This window comes from Vigna unguiculata, chromosome 3 (genome assembly GCF_004118075.2).
Source record: "Vigna unguiculata cultivar IT97K-499-35 chromosome 3, ASM411807v1, whole genome shotgun sequence".
Lineage (NCBI taxonomy): Eukaryota > Viridiplantae > Streptophyta > Magnoliopsida > Fabales > Fabaceae > Vigna > Vigna unguiculata.
The window spans coordinates 16565123-16583491 of NC_040281.1; the positions used below are offsets into that span (position 1 = coordinate 16565123).

Here is an 18369-nt window from a genome sequence, read left to right on the forward strand (position 1 = left end):
TTGTCGCAATTAAAACGTCGGATAAAACATCCCTTAAATGAAAGAACAAATGTGAGTTTCGTACTGCGAAGAAAATGCCAACGTTACTAATACTAATATAATAAATAAGCAATAAATAATATACTCAAATAAGTTATATTCTTACTCAAACGTTCCTGACCAAACCAATTCCACACAAGGGAAAAATGGTAACACAACATTATTAGTCTGTTACAGAATGAGAAAATGAAAAGTAATGGTCATATTTAAATACGTTGAAAGCAGGCACGGTTACCCATCATCACTGTACAATATATACCACTCTCACACTCTTCCTCTCTCAGATCCCTTCTTCACCTTCTTCGTCTTTTTCTTTCTAATCATTTTATTTTTATTTTTCTCAAACCAGTGTCAGATATTCCAACAAAACAACGCCAACAACCATCTTTCTCTTCCATTAATCGGTTTAGGGTCACCTCCTTCAACTTGTTCATAAACAAAAAAAAATTAATATTAATAACCAACTTTTGCATGTTCATTTATCTCTTCAGATCGATCCTCCTTAGCTTTTCGTTTTTTGTTTTATTTTTTTTATAATTTTCTATTTCCATTTTCAATTTCATGCGTTTATTTCCCGCTTACAGAATCTGAAAAACTTTTTTCTTTCAATGTGTTTCTAGGAAGATTCGGCTGATCCGATCCATTGCAACCGTGTGACGACGTCGCTTTTGTTGTCCGACTGGCTATTTTCTGAAACCTAGTACTCGGTTGTATTGTGAGAGTGAGATCTAGTAATATAATAAAATAAGCTTGGATGGAAATTATATAAATGAGTTTGCTTTAGGGATTTGGAACTCAAACCCTAACAGAGAGTGAGATGGGGATAATTTCACGTTCTTGTCGTTACGAGATCGATCTTTTAGATCTGTGAAGCAGAAGATCAGAGATTGACATTTTTTACCAAAATCAGCTTTGCAAAAGTTATAATGGAACAGGTAAATCTTAAATTCTAAATTTCTTCCTTTTATTTTATAAAGTTTGAATCTTACTTATTTATTAATTGTCAATGATGATTAAAATGTCGGATTTATGGCTGTCATTTACTTCTTTGGTATAGATGAACTTATGGTTTAGGGTTTTCAGAACCAACACTCCATTTTTTGTTTTTATTTTCATTTCATTATTAAAACAATGTTGGAACGGGAAAATAAAAAAAGACATAAGAGAAGAGGAGTTTGAAACTAGAAAAATAAAATTTTCAATTTTTTGTTAAAGTTAATTTTTTCATTCTTACCGCTTGTGCTTTTATTGCTGTGTCGACAAAAACACATCACGATTTCAGCATAGCTGTGAACATACATATATGTAGCTCTCCAATAAATATACGATTTGATGTATTGTATATATTGATCGGAGAGCTACGCTGTTTTTCCAATCGAATTTGCTTGAGTATTACACAAGAATTTAATCGAATTTGCAAAAGTTATAATGGAACAGGTAAATCTTAAATTCTAAATTTCTTCCTTTTATTTTACAAAGTTTGAATCTTACTGATTTATTAATTGTCAATGATGATTAAAATGTCGGATTTATGGCTGTCATTTACTTCTTTGGTATAGATGAACTTATGGCATTTTTTGTTTTTATTTTCATTTCATTATTAAAACAATGTTGGAACGGGGAAATAAAAAAAGACATAAGAGAAGAGGAGTTTGAAACTAGAAAAATAAAATTTTCAATTTTTTGTTAAAGTTAATTTTTTCATTCTTACCGCTTGTGCTTTTATTGCTGTGTCGACAAAAACATATCACGATTTCAGCATAGCTGTGAACATACATATATGTAGCTCTCCAATAAATATACGATTTGATGTATTGTATATATTGATCGGAGAGCTACGCTGTTTTTCCAATCGAATTTGCTTGAGTATTACACAAGAATTTAATCGAATTTGCAAAAGTTATAATGGAACTGGTAAATCTTAAATTCTAAATTTCTTCCTTTTATTTTACAAAGTTTGAATCTTACTTATTTATTAATTGTCAATGATGATTAAAATGTCGGATTTATGGCTGTCATTTACTTCTTTGGTATAGATGAACTTATGGTTTAGGGTTTTCAGAACCAACACTCCATTTTTTGTTTTTATTTTCATTTCATTATTAAAACAATGTTGGAACGGGAAAATAAAAAAAGACATAAGAGAAGAGGAGTTTGAAACTAGAAAAATAAAATTTTCAATTTTTTGTTAAAGTTAATTTTTTCATTCTTACCGCTTGTGCTTTTATTGCTGTGTCGACAAAAACACATCACGATTTCAGCATAGCTGTGAACATACATATATGTAGCTCTCCAATAAATATACGATTTGATGTATTGTATATATTGATCGGAGAGCTACGCTGTTTTTCCAATCGAATTTGCTTGAGTATTACACAAGAATTTAATCGAATTTGCAAAAGTTATAATGGAACAGGTAAATCTTAAATTCTAAATTTCTTCCTTTTATTTTACAAAGTTTGAATCTTACTGATTTATTAATTGTCAATGATGATTGAAATGTCGGATTTATGGCTGTCATTTACTTCTTTGGTATAGATGAACTTATGGTTTAGGGTTTTCAGAACCAACACTCCATTTTTTGTTTTTATTTTCATTTCATTATTAAAACAATGTTGGAACGGGGAAATAAAAAAAGACATAAGAGAAGAGGAGTTTGAAACTAGAAAAATAAAATTTTCAATTTTTTGTTAAAGTTAATTTTTTCATTCTTACCGCTTGTGCTTTTATTGCTGTGTCGATAAAAACACATCACGATTTCAGCATAGCTGTGAACATACATATATGTAGCTCTCCAATAAATATACGATTTGATGTATTGTATATATTGATCGGAGAGCTACGCTATTTTTCCAATCGAATTTGCTTGAGTATTACACAAGAATTTAATGGAATTTGCAGAAGTTATAATGGAACAGGTAAATCTTAAATTCTAAATTTCTTCCTTTTATTTTACAAAGTTTGAATCTTACTGATTTAGTAATTGTCAATGATGATTAAAATGTCGGATTTATGGCTGTCATTTACTTCTTTGGTATAGATGAACTTATGGTTTAGGATTTTCAGAACCAACACTCCATTTTTTGTTTTTATTTTCATTTCATTATTAAAACAATGTTGGAACGGGGAAATAAAAAAAGACATAAGAGAAGAGGAGTTTGAAACTAGAAAAATAAAATTTTCAATTTTTTGTTAAAGTTAATTTTTTCATTCTTACCGCTTGTGCTTTTATTGCTGTGTCGACAAAAACACATCACGATTTCAGCATAGCTGTGAACATACATATATGTAGCTCTCCAATAAATATACGATTTGATGTATTGTATATATTGATCGGAGAGCTACGCTGTTTTTCCAATCGAATTTGCTTGAGTATTACACAAGAATTTAATCGAATTTGCAAAAGTTATAATGGAACAGGTAAATCTTAAATTCTAAATTTCTTCCTTTTATTTTACAAAGTTTGAATCTTACTGATTTATTAATTGTCAATGATGATTGAAATGTCGGATTTATGGCTGTCATTTACTTCTTTGGTATAGATGAACTTATGGTTTAGGGTTTTCAGAACCAACACTCCATTTTTTGTTTTTATTTTCATTTCATTATTAAAACAATGTTGGAACGGGGAAATAAAAAAAGACATAAGAGAAGAGGAGTTTGAAACTAGAAAAATAAAATTTTCAATTTTTTGTTAAAGTTAATTTTTTCATTCTTACCGCTTGTGCTTTTATTGCTGTGTCGACAAAAACACATCACGATTTCAGCATAGCTGTGAACATACATATATGTAGCTCTCCAATAAATATACGATTTGATGTATTGTATATATTGATCGGAGAGCTACGCTGTTTTTCCAATCGAATTTGCTTGAGTATTACACAAGAATTTAATCGAATTTGCAAAAGTTATAATGGAACAGGTAAATCTTAAATTCTAAATTTCTTCCTTTTATTTTACAAAGTTTGAATCTTACTGATTTATTAATTGTCAATGATGATTGAAATGTCGGATTTATGGCTGTCATTTACTTCTTTGGTATAGATGAACTTATGGTTTAGGGTTTTCAGAACCAACACTCCATTTTTTGTTTTTATTTTCATTTCATTATTAAAACAATGTTGGAACGGGGAAATAAAAAAAGACATAAGAGAAGAGGAGTTTGAAACTAGAAAAATAAAATTTTCAATTTTTTGTTAAAGTTAATTTTTTCATTCTTACCGCTTGTGCTTTTATTGCTGTGTCGACAAAAACACATCACGATTTCAGCATAGCTGTGAACATACATATATGTAGCTCTCCAATAAATATACGATTTGATGTATTGTATATATTGATCGGAGAGCTACGCTATTTTTCCAATCGAATTTGCTTGAGTATTACACAAGAATTTAATGGAATTTGCAGAAGTTATAATGGAACAGGTAAATCTTAAATTCTAAATTTCTTCCTTTTATTTTACAAAGTTTGAATCTTACTGATTTAGTAATTGTCAATGATGATTAAAATGTCGGATTTATGGCTGTCATTTACTTCTTTGGTATAGATGAACTTATGGTTTAGGATTTTCAGAACCAACACTCCATTTTTTGTTTTTATTTTCATTTCATTATTAAAACAATGTTGGAACGGGGAAATAAAAAAAGACATAAGAGAAGAGGAGTTTGAAACTAGAAAAATAAAATTTTCAATTTTTTGTTAAAGTTAATTTTTTCATTCTTACCGCTTGTGCTTTTATTGCTGTGTCGACAAAAACACATCACGATTTCAGCATAGCTGTGAACATACATATATGTAGCTCTCCAATAAATATACGATTTGATGTATTGTATATATTGATCGGAGAGCTACGCTGTTTTTCCAATCGAATTTGCTTGAGTATTACACAAGAATTTAATCGAATTTGCAAAAGTTATAATGGAACAGGTAAATCTTAAATTCTAAATTTCTTCCTTTTATTTTACAAAGTTTGAATCTTACTGATTTATTAATTGTCAATGATGATTGAAATGTCGGATTTATGGCTGTCATTTACTTCTTTGGTATAGATGAACTTATGGTTTAGGGTTTTCAGAACCAACACTCCATTTTTTGTTTTTATTTTCATTTCATTATTAAAACAATGTTGGAACGGGGAAATAAAAAAAGACATAAGAGAAGAGGAGTTTGAAACTAGAAAAATAAAATTTTCAATTTTTTGTTAAAGTTAATTTTTTCATTCTTACCGCTTGTGCTTTTATTGCTGTGTCGACAAAAACACATCACGATTTCAGCATAGCTGTGAACATACATATATGTAGCTCTCCAATAAATATACGATTTGATGTATTGTATATATTGATCGGAGAGCTACGCTGTTTTTCCAATCGAATTTGCTTGAGTATTACACAAGAATTTAAGCACAACACTACACTGGTTATTGCTTTTATTACTCTGATTTGTAGTCATATATACTCAAAAAGATTTTTCTTTCACTTTTTCTAATTTCTAGTGATTATCATTAGAAACATATATAAAACCAAAGACAAGACTAGAAAACAAAACCAAACATAGAGAAAACGCAAAAAGTTAATACAATTAGAAATTATCGGAGAACAAGGGATGTGTTTCAGCAAAAATGTACGTTCACAATGATATGTTTTTGTCGACACAACAATAATATGTACAAGTTCAAGTTTTTTTAAATAGGATAAATATACAGTAGCAAATATTACATATTAATAATAACTGGAAAGAGACATGAAACCTAAAGTAAAGAACACGCTTGAGAGTTGCACAAGTTCAAGTTTTTTTAAATAGGATAAATATACAGTAGCAAATATTACATATTAATAATAACTGGAAAGAGACATGAAACCTAAAGTAAAGAACACGCTTGAGAGTAAGAGAGTAAGATTATTCATCCAAAATACGGAAAAGCACAAGTGGTAAGAATGGAAAAGTTAACTTAAAAAAAAAACAAAAATTGAAAATTTTATTTTCTATCAAGCTTCAAACTCTCCTCTCCTCTTATATCTTTCCCTCATTCCCCTTCAACATTGTTTTAAAAATGAAATGAAAATGAAAACAAAAAATGGAGTACTGGCTCAGAAAATCTAAACCATAAGTTCATCAATCTACTATCAAGGAAGTAAATGGCAGCCGTAAGTCCGGCCTTTTAATCATCATTGCCAGTTAAACTCGGTAAGATCAAAACTTTGTAGGGTAAGATGAAGAAATTTAGGGTTTACCTGTTCCGTTTTAACTCTGCAAAGCCGATTTTGATAAAAATGTCAATATATTTGATCTTCTGATTCACTAAAAGGTTTGAGTCCCATATCCCTAAAGCAAACTTTTGCTCGTGTGACCTATTTTCTGCTTGCATAATCTAGCAGTTCACAATACTTCCTCTTTATCTAATCTCACTTCAAAAAACTTTCGTTCGCCCTCTTTCAACCTCAATGAAAGATCTTTCGTTTGCCCTGTCTAAATCAAACCTTCCAATTTTTGTGGATTTCTTTTTTCGAATCTTCGTCGGTGAATTGCAACTTCAAATTGGTAATGACTTTCGATTTTTTATTTTCAGTTTCATGTTAATTCCTAACTTTTCCTCTTTCATCCAAATTTGTTCTGCATTGTGGGTTTGATGGTTTGTGTTGCTTCACAGTTGATTCACGTGTTCGTAGTTGCTCCGAAGGTTTGCTACTTGACCTAACCTAAAGCTATTACAACAAGTGAATAGTTGTGTGTACATGGTCTATTTGTGATTTCTTTAGGTGCGTCAGTCTTATGGTCAATTGATTTCTAACTATTTCTTTAAATATTTTTGGGTGGATTTTATGCTAGTCCTCTTCATATGTCCTCAGGTGCATTAATGGAAGATGAAAAAGTAACACCTTTGGGATTGTTTGATCAACTTCCCTATGCTCAAGCAACTTTTGCCCCAACACCGTTTTCTCTTAGCCAGGTTTGGAACCAAAATTTTGTTTCCCTTCTTTGATGGACTATTTATAGATTAATATCAGGTTATTTTTAAGCATCGCCAGTTGTTGCTTCTTGTGGTTACAGATGCAACCACAAATACCTAATATTGGGATACATGTTATTATTAATCTAAAGCATAGTGGTTTTGGTTTGCAAATGCGTTTTCAGAGGAGGTATGGTGATATTGCTATTTTCTTCTTGTTTGAATTTATGCACGACTTGAATACTATTTTTTATTACAAAGTGGTACCCATTGCTAGGGCTGGGCAAAAATAATTGTACTGAACTACCAAAAACTACACTGAACTAAAAAACAGTTCAGACGAACTGAACTGAACTGTTTTTCTGAAAAATAAACTGGACTGAACTGCACTGTATTGAACTGCACTGCACTATAATATGAACTGTACTGAACTGTTATAAACTGAACTACACTATATCAGAACTGAACTGCACTATATTTTAACTGAACTGCACAATTTTTTACTGAACTGCACTATTCTTGAATTGAATTGCACTAATTTTTAACTTAACTACACTAATTTTGAACCGTTTTTGAATCGAATGACACTGATTTTGAATAAATTTCACTATTTTTGAACCGAATTGTACTATTTTTGAACTGAATTGCATTGATTTTGAACTGAATTACATTATTTTGAACCGAATTGCACTAATTACATATGATTGTAATACACAATAATAATATAAAGTTTATAATTTGAAAGTGCTTAGGAAATAATACTTGAAATATGTCTCATACTTCAATACACCAAAATCAAAATATTTATACATCTTAATACATAGGTTCTCCAGTAGGTTCTCTCATAAATAACATCAAAATGTTAATACATCTTAATACATCTTCAGTCATCTAAATTAATTGCACTTGAAGGTCCCACTTCGTCTTCAGAAGTTATATCTACAAAAAAAAGTATATATTTTAGGCTTTGATATAAAGTATCAACTAAAAAGTATATAAAGTTTTCATATAAACTCACCTTGTTCAAATTCATCAAGCTCTTTAGGATCCTCATTGAAAAGTATAGAGAAAGGTGTTCCTCTTAACCAATTTTGTGTGCAAACAAGTACTTCCACTATTTTAGGCGTTAGGCAACTACGATAAGGATTAACCACCCTTCCTCTGTACTGAATGCACACTCTGATGCTACGGTAGAGATGAGAATAATTAACACCTCTTGAGCCATGTTTGCAAGGATAGGAAATCTAGTTGAGTTGACCTTCCACCAATGTAAAACATCAAGCTCAACTGACTTTGTATAAGGTTCAGGATCCTCTCTCAAATATTTATCAAGCTCTGATATATAATCAAATCTACGTCCTGTAGCTCTTAGGTAGAAACTCATGCCTTGAGGATCATTATCTTCATCTTCATCATCTAGTTGGGATTCTTGTTGGCTATTTTGAGAACCCTCCTCAACCCCTTGATATTGATCATAAGGTGTTTTTAAAGATGACAATAATGTTGATTTCAATTCACTGGCTATGCTAGGTTCAAATATATAATCAATGAAGTAATTAACAAAATCCAACTTACTCCTTGGGTCAAGCACACCAGCAATCAATAATAAGATATTAATTCCATTGGGATTTCCCCAATATTTGTAATACTTACCTTTCATCCTCATTGCCATCAATCTTATGCCCACATCACTACTCTCAGAATATTGTCGAATCTTTTTACCAATTCCAAACACTTCCTTCATATACATATGACTAGTGACATAAGAAGAACCAGAAATCCGCATGGTAGAGTCATAAAACATCTTTAAGAATGGTAGAACATACCTCACATATTCTCAATCCTTTTCTAGTGGCACATCACTACTTTTGGCCATTTCAGCACCAAATTTCTTATCTTGCATATCTAACAAGACAAAGGCATCTTTGTACTTCAAGCTTGCCTTTAACATTAGATAAGTTGAATTCCATCTGGTTTCAACATCAAGGCAAACAAGACCTCTATAAGAAATTCCCTATTGTTCAACAGAGGCCTTGAATCTAGCAAATCGAGTTGGAGAAGATTTGACATATTTAACTGCGCTTCGAATTTTTGAAATTGAATCTTTTATCTCTTTTAACCCATCCTTCACAATCAAACTTAATATATGTGCGCAACAACGCATATGAACTTATTCTCCCTTTAAGACAAGACAATTCCATGATAACATCCTTCTTTTGAGGTATTGGACCCTAACATCATTTGCTGTAGCATTATCCACAGTGACACTAAGGACTCGCTTCAACTCCCAATTATTCAAACAAGCCTCAACATGTTTAGCAATGAGCTCCCCTGAATGACCTGTTGTTTGAGAAAAATTCAAAATTTTCTTATGAAGCTTCCAATCTTCATCAATAAAGTGAGCTGTTAAACTCATGTAGTTTAGGTTTTGGATTGAAGTCCATGTGTTTGTAGTTAAGCAAACCCTCCCACACTGCTTTGATAGAACAATTTTTAACTTTGCTTTTTCCTCTTCATAGAGTTCCCACATTTCACGCCTCAATGTAGTGCGGGATGGGACCTCAAACCGTGGCTGCAAGGATCGTACAAAGTCACGGAAGTCTTCATCTTCCACAAATCAAAAAGGAAGCTCGAACTTCACAAACATCTTCACCAACTTCATTCGAGATGCATTTTGGTCAAACTTAGAAATTGTTGGTGAAGGGCCAACACTAGCCCCTTCTGTAGTTGATGATGACAATTTTTTCCTTTTGAATGCTTCTCTATTAGGATTTTCCTTGCATCTTATCAAATGATTCCTCATCCCACTTGTTCCAGCCAAATATTTAATCAAATCACCACAATAATTGCACTTAGCCTTCTTCTCAGAATAAGGATCTTGTTTGGTAAAATGCCCCCACACATCTGATCGACCTTTACTATGCTCAGTTGATGATGTAGCCATACAAGGAGGTAAAGGATCAATCCCATAAGTAGCTGGTGTGAGAGTTTCGACAATTTCTGGCAATGTAAAATCCATCTGATTCATCTTCTCCAACCTGATTACATATTTATATCAGTAAAAAAAAAAGAACAATAAATTGATATATGTTTGAATTGTTTATAATGAATTATTCATTAGAAAAAAAACGTACTTGCACTAATTACATTGATAAAATGATTTTATTCAACTAAAAACATCACTGTTCAATCACGTACACAAGGCCTTCAAAGTTTATATCAGGTAATGGAAAAATACAAAAATAGTACTATTTTGACTTCTGCAGAATTTCCTAGTTATGTTACCTCTGCTATTGACAAGTAAAAGACTCTGCAAATTCAATATAAAAGAATAACATCAAGAACAGATAGCATGTGAGTTAGCAGCCATAATATTTATAGTATTTTTTCTTTAACCATTTAACTTTTGTATGGTCTAAATTCACGTAAAAGCAAGCTAGAATAGGTTGGAGTATAATCGTTACATTTTAGACCGTCGTGGTCTTAACAGTGTTCAATTTCAACCAACATGCATCATGTTACCACAATATCTAGTTGAAGATGACATTTAGAAAAACTATTGGGGGGATCCATCTTGCACAGTCTCAACCATGATGAGGACAAGGTTGATTTTAGGAGGGGTGGTGTTGTTAAGTATAGAGTATTTGGGGATTAGTTATGGCAGTTAGAAATAGTAGTTGGTTAGTTTAAATGGGAGACCTAAATAAATAGGACTGTTGAAGTAAGAAAGCTAGAAAAATTATTATTAGAAGCTGCATAAAATTTCCTAAGCTCGTCATCATTGATTCTGCATAAACACCCACTAAATCACGGTCTGTTGTAACAGGAGAACAAATAAATATGGCAGTGGATATGCTATTGCTATCTGAATCGGAAGTACCTGACTCTGATTTTTGTACCAGCTTAGGATTTGAAAAATATTTTAATATAAAAATGAGTTCAAAATTCAGTAGGTGATGTGATAAATTCAAATTTTACTCAAAATCTCAGCAATCCAACTCCATGAAGAGACAAAGGCAATTCTGAATAAATTATTAATGCACAGGAACCATAAAATACCTTTCAGGTAAACTAAGTCCTTGATTTTCAAGCTCTTGATTGAGTTGAGTCAACCACTTCTCAGATTCTAAATTATTAGGATTTATCAAACGCTGGCTGCAAAATGCAAGAAATTGAGGAAGCTTAAACGTAGAGAAAAGTTATCAAGATCGTAAAAAACCCACAATTAATCTCAAGTTTCTCCTGAAGGAAAATCTAGTAGTACTATATTCAGTAGATAGTTTTCATATACCTTATATTCAAATCAACCTGTAAAGGAGATAATTCAGAGTATACTGCTGCGTCTTCTGAACTACAATCTGACTTTCTATCACTACATTTGATTTATCAGATAACAACATTGCAATTGACTGATCAGAAAACAATATTGCAATTGAAAGGGCTAGCAACGGTCTTGATAGGACCTGACAGAAGAGAGATTTATTAGCTATCTGCTTTCATGATTATAGCTAAACTAGGTACACTTGGAAAATATAAAGTACATGGTACAAACATTAACGGGAGAAGTTTTCAATCAATTTGATCATCAACCAAGATGATAAAAGGGAGCACGGGAAGTATAGTAGTATTTTCATCAATATTATTCAAACATCAATATCTTCATTCGCTTCTTCATTAAATAGGTAAAATGGAAAGACATATTGGCCTTTCCCTTTTCACTCTCACCAATTTCTAAGACATCACAAAGATTTTCCCAACTAACACATTTTTCAGGTCACTATGGTACATGCATCCTGAGATATAGCGGAGAAAATTTGGTATATTGGTGTAGATCAATATGAAATAAACGTTCCTAAATTTCTTAATGGTGATACCTAACCGTCTGTAATTGAAAATGACTTTTAAGAAATATTGTGCTATGTCCAATAAAATGTTATTCAGATAAATGGAGTAAAAAAAGGTTATATTCACTCAACAGAAAAAGAGAACAAATTATTGTAAATAAAAGACTTCAATTCAATATCTTGTGCTCGCTTATTCACTTCAGAAAAAAGAAAACAGAACATTCCTAACATTAAAAGTGGTCTAAACTACACCATGCTTTCATGTCTTTTGATTTACCTTTTCTGCACATTTTTGAATTTCATGAGCTCAACCTGAACGTATAAGGCTTTCAAAGCTAAAAGACTTATGCTTAAAAAAAATATCAGGTGAAATTTTTGGAAAGGCATGTGTCAAGTTTCCAAAGGAGGGAGGAATTGGTCCATAAAGCATGTTACGGGCCAGGGACAGATTAACCATCTTTGTCAAGTTTCCAATTGGAAGGAATTTGTCCTGTAAGACTATTTTGATCGAGTTTAAGAACATGCAAATTGGTCATTTCTCCTATGCAGTGTGGAATGGGGCCAGAGAGACTATTTTGTTGGAGCCTGAGGAATTTTAAATTTGTCAAGTTTCTAATTGAAGGGTGGATTTGTACCATTGATAGAGTTGAGTTGCAGATTAAGTTCAACCAGGTTGGCCATCCTTCCAATTGTTGGAGGAATGGTACTAGAAAGGTGATTTGATTGAAATAACAGACACTCTAAGTTTTTCAATTCTGCAATCTCTTCGGGAAGAGGGCCAGAAATGCTATTGTATTTCAAGTTTAGAATCTTCAAGGTAGCTAACTTGGTCATGGAAATGGGGATTGGACCACTAAAATTATTTGTATTCATTATCAACTCAGAAACTCTGGACAAGTTAGCAATTTGGTGAGGAATGGTATCACTGAAACTGTTGTTACTAACATCCAGAGTTAGCAGATTGGGAAAAGATGAGAAGTTGAGAGTGTGAAGATTACCTTTTATGCCCTGATTTCTTTCTCAACTGGGTTTCATGTTGTTGACGAAGAAATCCCTAACAGCAGGTTCATCCCAAAAGATTAGAATGATCAAATTGGAGAAAAAAGAAGAAGCGAAATGAAAACCTAAAGATATAAAGAGATCACCTTCGACGGCAACAATCTTCGACGACGGCGAAACCTTCGACGGCGGCACAACCTTCGACGGCGGCGAGGCGACGGAGACAGGATTTGTTTTGGTCGTGGTTGAATCTCGGTGGAGAAAAAAAGAAGTGTATGTGGACTGATCGGGATCGAAGAGAAAGAAAAAATCACAGTTCAGTGCACTGGATGTGAACAGTTAACTGTTTGCAGTACAATTTTTCTAACTTTAACCACAAAACAATACAGTTTAATTTTACTGTTAATAATTCAATTATTTTTGGTTTAAAATAGTACAGTTAATTTAAGTACATTACAATTCAGTTATTTTTGCTCAGCCCTACCCATTGCCATGGATAGAGCTATCAAAGACATATTGACTAGTATTGTGCAGTGTAGTAGTGTTTCCATAGCAATACAAACTAGAAAAGAGCTTGTTTTAAAGGTGTGATGCGTAGCTTCTAACTGCTTGATTTTTGAAATCTCATATTTTGTAATTCAGAATTTAATTCCATTTGGATATATATATATATATATATATAAAAGATGTTATGGTTTAAAACGTCACCTTTTTTAATTGTGTTAATATCTTTTTAACTGTTGATTAAATATCTATATCAGTTGCAGGATTATGTCATGGAATTTGATCAAACACGCTTATTAAATGCAGCACACTTAATGGTTTTGGCTCATGTTACTTGCAAGGTAATTCCCTTAAATATGATATCTATTATGTTGCTTATATGTTAGCTAATTCTTTTAGGGTTATATGCGTTTAGACTACTTATGTTTTATTTTCTTTAGCCTAATGCATCTCGATTTATAGGAGGCATTACGAGCATCAATCTCTGGTCAACTAAGGACTTCACTTCAGAACCTAAATATTGTGGAGGACTTCACTTCAGATAGTATATAAAACTATGTTGGTAAACAACTTTAACACTTGAACTTTGATTTGGGCATGTAGACTGAGAGTAGAGTCTCAATCTTGCAATTCCAACAATTACTAAACCTAGTTAGATTTTTTCTTTCTAGATTCATAGTTAAAATTGATATAGTACTTCTTGCTATGAAATACTTTTACTCTGTTTTTTAATATGACTACCTCTAGTCAAATATACTCAAATTGTGTGCCCTTTTATCAAGGGTTTCATATAGTGCTTGACTCAAATTAATACAGTTGTTTTTTAATATGTTATTGTTTACGTGTTTATCATGCGACTAAACATCATGGCTCTACAAGTTTAGGGAACATATTGACTCCCATTTAAATCACCTCTACTAAAAAGTTAGTATAGAAGAATCTTTACGTATGTATTTATTCTTTTATGACCAGTTGGTGATGACTTTATGAATTGAAATTCTTTTACTGATTTGCTTCTGTGTTTTTATTGTTAAACAGGTTGGTTCACATGAAGCAATTATATGTGTACTAGCTGCTCAGATTGCTAATCTTGGCGAAAGTGTGATTGGTGCTACACTTCAAGAGAAGGAAGGCTTTAAATGGGTTGGTTCACGAAAGCAATCAACGAAGTTTTACTATACGAGCTTGATGCCATCCACAAGGTACTTGGTGAAAACAACTTAGTATATAGTTATAACTTTTTTAGTATGTTGTTATCTAGTATTTATATTCTCTTTGTGTATAGGTCATTAAGTTTGATCATGAGCATGACTTCACACAAGAATTTCCTCTTCTGCTTGGTAAGGGCGATGAATTGAACATTGTGACACAGCAAGCCAATTTATGTGTTGCTCCTAAAGGTGGTGAAAATGAGCTCATGTTTTATTCTTTAGATGCTCATAACAACTCAAATTCTTCACAGTATATTTCTCAGGAAAGTAGCTATAGTAACAATAGCGATTGTAGTGGTGATGACACTGTCTTCATTTGTCTTCATATGTTGACAAATAATGTATGTGTATATTCCTTAGATGAGAAACATTTTCCCCTTTTGCTCCATTGCTTGTTAACATTGCAACCGAGGATAGTGTGAAGCTATATCAAGATTTGGCAAGTGACAAATTGGAGATTTTTGAATGCAATCAAATGGAACCTGTTGTTTTTCCCGCCAAGAGGAAGCTTGATGATGTCCCTGTTAAAGATAAAATCAAAACAAATCAGAGAATCACAAGAAAAAAGCTCATGTTTTGAAAGATGTAAGTTTTGTCTCTGATTTCTCCAGCTAAATTAGTTTCCAAAATTACAAATGATGCTTACATTAACTACTTAAAAGTCATACTAACAACAATATTCGATTGATTAATGATGTATTATTTTCTTATTCTTAGTGTTGTTAAGAATTCAAGTACGAATTTAAACACATTGATAACAATCTTTTTGTGTTTCAATATCAGGTGTAAGGATGTATGAAGAACAACACATGGTGCATGAAGAATGAGAAACATGACAGCAACAGGGAAGATGCAGAAGATACAAATGCAGGATCAGATGGATAAAGCTCTAGTAATAACATGTCAGAGGATGATAACAAGAAAAATATTTGAGGATTCTATTTTTGCAATTCACTCTAATAGACATCCGATGAAGTTCAATTAGTACTATCAACTTGTTTAACATATATAAACACTACACAAGTCAAATATTATTTTTATGGGATTGTTTGTAGAACAGATGTTGCTAAAATTCTTAATAAAATATAATTAGCAGAAGGCTTAAGCTATCTTCATTATGACTGCAAACCTCAAATCATTCATTGTAAGTCGAACAACATATTACTTGATAAGGTTAAAAGTAATTTTCTTCAAATATTTATGTGTAAGAGTAAGGAACTAGAAGGATGCGGGTGGCCATGAAAGAGGCCTTTTATTTTAGCTATAATTCTTCCTCTTCTTTCGTGCCTATGTCTCTTTCATTACGACCTTCAGATAGGGAAACTTTACAACTTCATCTCCATTTAGAAAGTCTCTTTTACCTCCCAAAGTCCTAGTTTCTTCTTGAACTTTCTTCACTACTCTTGGATATTTTAGTAGTTATAAACAAATGTCAAAATGTTAGAAATTGAAACATAAGTAAAAATATCAATAAATAATGAATTGCATTGTAGGAGTAAAAGACATTGAAAAGAGGCTTTCAGGACTGTTATACAATATAAAGGATTTAAAATTGTTTACAACTAGCAGGGGTTTCCCCTGCAAATAATAGGGGTTCCAAAACTGCAATAAGTAACCGGGATTCCAAAATCACAGGTAAATATCAGGGGTTTTAAAACTGTTGGTAAATACCAAGGGTTTCAAACTGCTGGTAAATATCAAGAGTTTCAAAATAGCTAGTAAGTACTGCTTTACCAATGGTTAGTCAAAATCGTCAGTAATCCATTAATGACACTAACTTTTTTAGGAAAAAAATAAACCGTAGATAACTCCTTTAGCAGGGTTAAAACCTTTGAAAATGCCAAAAGAAAACCCTGATAAAAATTGTTTTTTTTTAATAATACTTTTTATTTTTTTTTAGTAATACTTGATATAAGAGACGCTGTACATAGATTTTATAAAAGAAGCTTGACCAATGAGTATTAGACCATGAATCATTTTACTATCTTATTACTTACTTCTAAAAGATCTTTTAAATCTCAAAGATTAGAATATCTTTTATAAGTAAATCTTCCTCTTTTAAAGTCAATGTATAAATCCGATACCTTATCACACAACTTTCATATACCAAATCCAAATATAATAAAAACAAATAAAAAATAATTGAATTGCAAAAAAACGATAATAATCCTATTATCCTAGTATAATATATTAGATAAATAACATTTGCCTCATTCTTTTAAACTAATATTTATTAACTAATAAATTAAAATAATCCATGATCACATAAATATACACGTTTTATAATGAACAAAAGATATATAATTGATTATATGGCAATTCAGAATATATAATTAATTAATACAAAATATTCCAATTTCTTTCTAAGAAATAAATCTTAAATTATATTGTAAATAATATAACTGGTTATGTTATTGTATAATATATTTGAATAAATTGACCGGACAAGCCAAAGGTGGTATAGAAAAAATAGTGCACGTTTTGTCTTCTGTTTTTTTTCATCAAAGAATTTACGCACAATGAATTCCATTCTTATTTTCAACTTTTATACCATTGTTCCAAGCAACCACGATTTAAAAAAAAAAAAACTACAAATTATGTTAGTTCTTGTTTTTTTTTTTCATTTTTTTAATTTAAAAAAAAATTGTTCACGTGTCAAGTCAGTCTCATGCCATACGTCAATGTTAGTGTCACATGTAAGTTCCTGTTTATGTTATTTCCTTTTGTTAACGAATAAAAAGACTAAATTGAACAAAAAAAATTGACACAATCATGAACTGAAATTGACATGTACCATGATTCTAACTTGATACATGAACATTTTTTTTAAATTAAAAAAAAATCAAGAAGTGACATGTGACATACATTGTTCACATATATTAACCATTTAAACACTATTAACAAAAAGGACCAAAAGGATATTAAAATTTTAAACCAACCAACGGTGTAAGTCCTCATCCTTAAAATTTTGATTCTAATTTTACACTAACTCTAACTTAAAAAAAAATATTTAATAAAAATATGAATTTTAATAAAAATATTAGTATAAAATTTATATAAAATTTATATTTAGTCTCAATTTTAATAGACACAAAATTGGTCCATTTAAAAAAACATTGAAACTAAATTGAATAAAATAACATTTTTAAAAAATAGGAATTAAATTGAACAAGATAATGAATATAAAGATCAAATTGAATATAAAATATTAGTCTAACACAAAATTAACTTGACACATAAACATTTCTTTTACATTAAAAAATTAAAAAAAATAAATAAAAACTAACAAACTAGAAAATCACAACTTTACAAGTGACAAATACTAATTACTGTAACTTAATTATTTGAACGACGTCAATAAAAATAAAAGTTAAAAAAAAATGAAAATTAAACTAAATTAAAAAAATTAATTAAATTAAATAAAATAATAAAAAATAAGAAACAAATTAATATTTAAGTCCATTATATCAAAAGTTAAAGTTATATGCGACTAGGACCAAAAGTTTAAAATTTAATTTTAATTTTCATTCATTTAAATAAAGTTTAATATTTTCTTGCATTATAAAAGAAAATATGATTATGAAAACGACTGTTTCAAATTAAAATACAAGTTTAAAATAGACTAAATCCCATATTAAAATTTGCGTTAAATTTAATCAAAGTTTTCAAAATAAATTGATAAAATAGAAAATACTTCATGCATCAATTCATTTAAAAAATCAATAAAATCATTAAAAATAATATATTATAAAACAAGATAAAAAAACTGAGTGAATTCATTAATAAGCTTCAATAAAGTACTTAATCTAATATCATAAGTGTTTTT

At 30.8% G+C, this 18369-nt stretch overlaps 2 long non-coding RNA genes and 1 other non-coding gene across 3 annotated transcripts; 1 reads left to right on the plus strand and 2 right to left on the minus strand.

The window, feature by feature from the left end:
• Window positions 1-259: 259 nt before the first annotated feature.
• On the plus strand, window positions 260-15593 carry LOC114176850. The gene is made up of 8 exons (XR_003603067.1): window positions 260-974; window positions 6686-6794; window positions 6885-6985; window positions 13590-13673; window positions 13795-13894; window positions 14371-14534; window positions 14618-15128; window positions 15327-15593. It is a non-coding gene; the product is annotated as an uncharacterized LOC114176850 (long non-coding RNA).
• LOC114180005 lies at window positions 6121-6212 on the minus strand. The gene has a single exon (XR_003603583.1). It is a non-coding gene; the product is annotated as a small nucleolar RNA snoR113 (small nucleolar RNA).
• On the minus strand, window positions 10750-11387 carry LOC114176849. Its single transcript, XR_003603066.1, has 3 exons — window positions 11277-11387; window positions 11045-11140; window positions 10750-10772 (listed from the first exon to the last, which is right to left on the minus strand). It is a non-coding gene; the product is annotated as an uncharacterized LOC114176849 (long non-coding RNA).
• Window positions 15594-18369: the final 2776 nt, after the last annotated feature.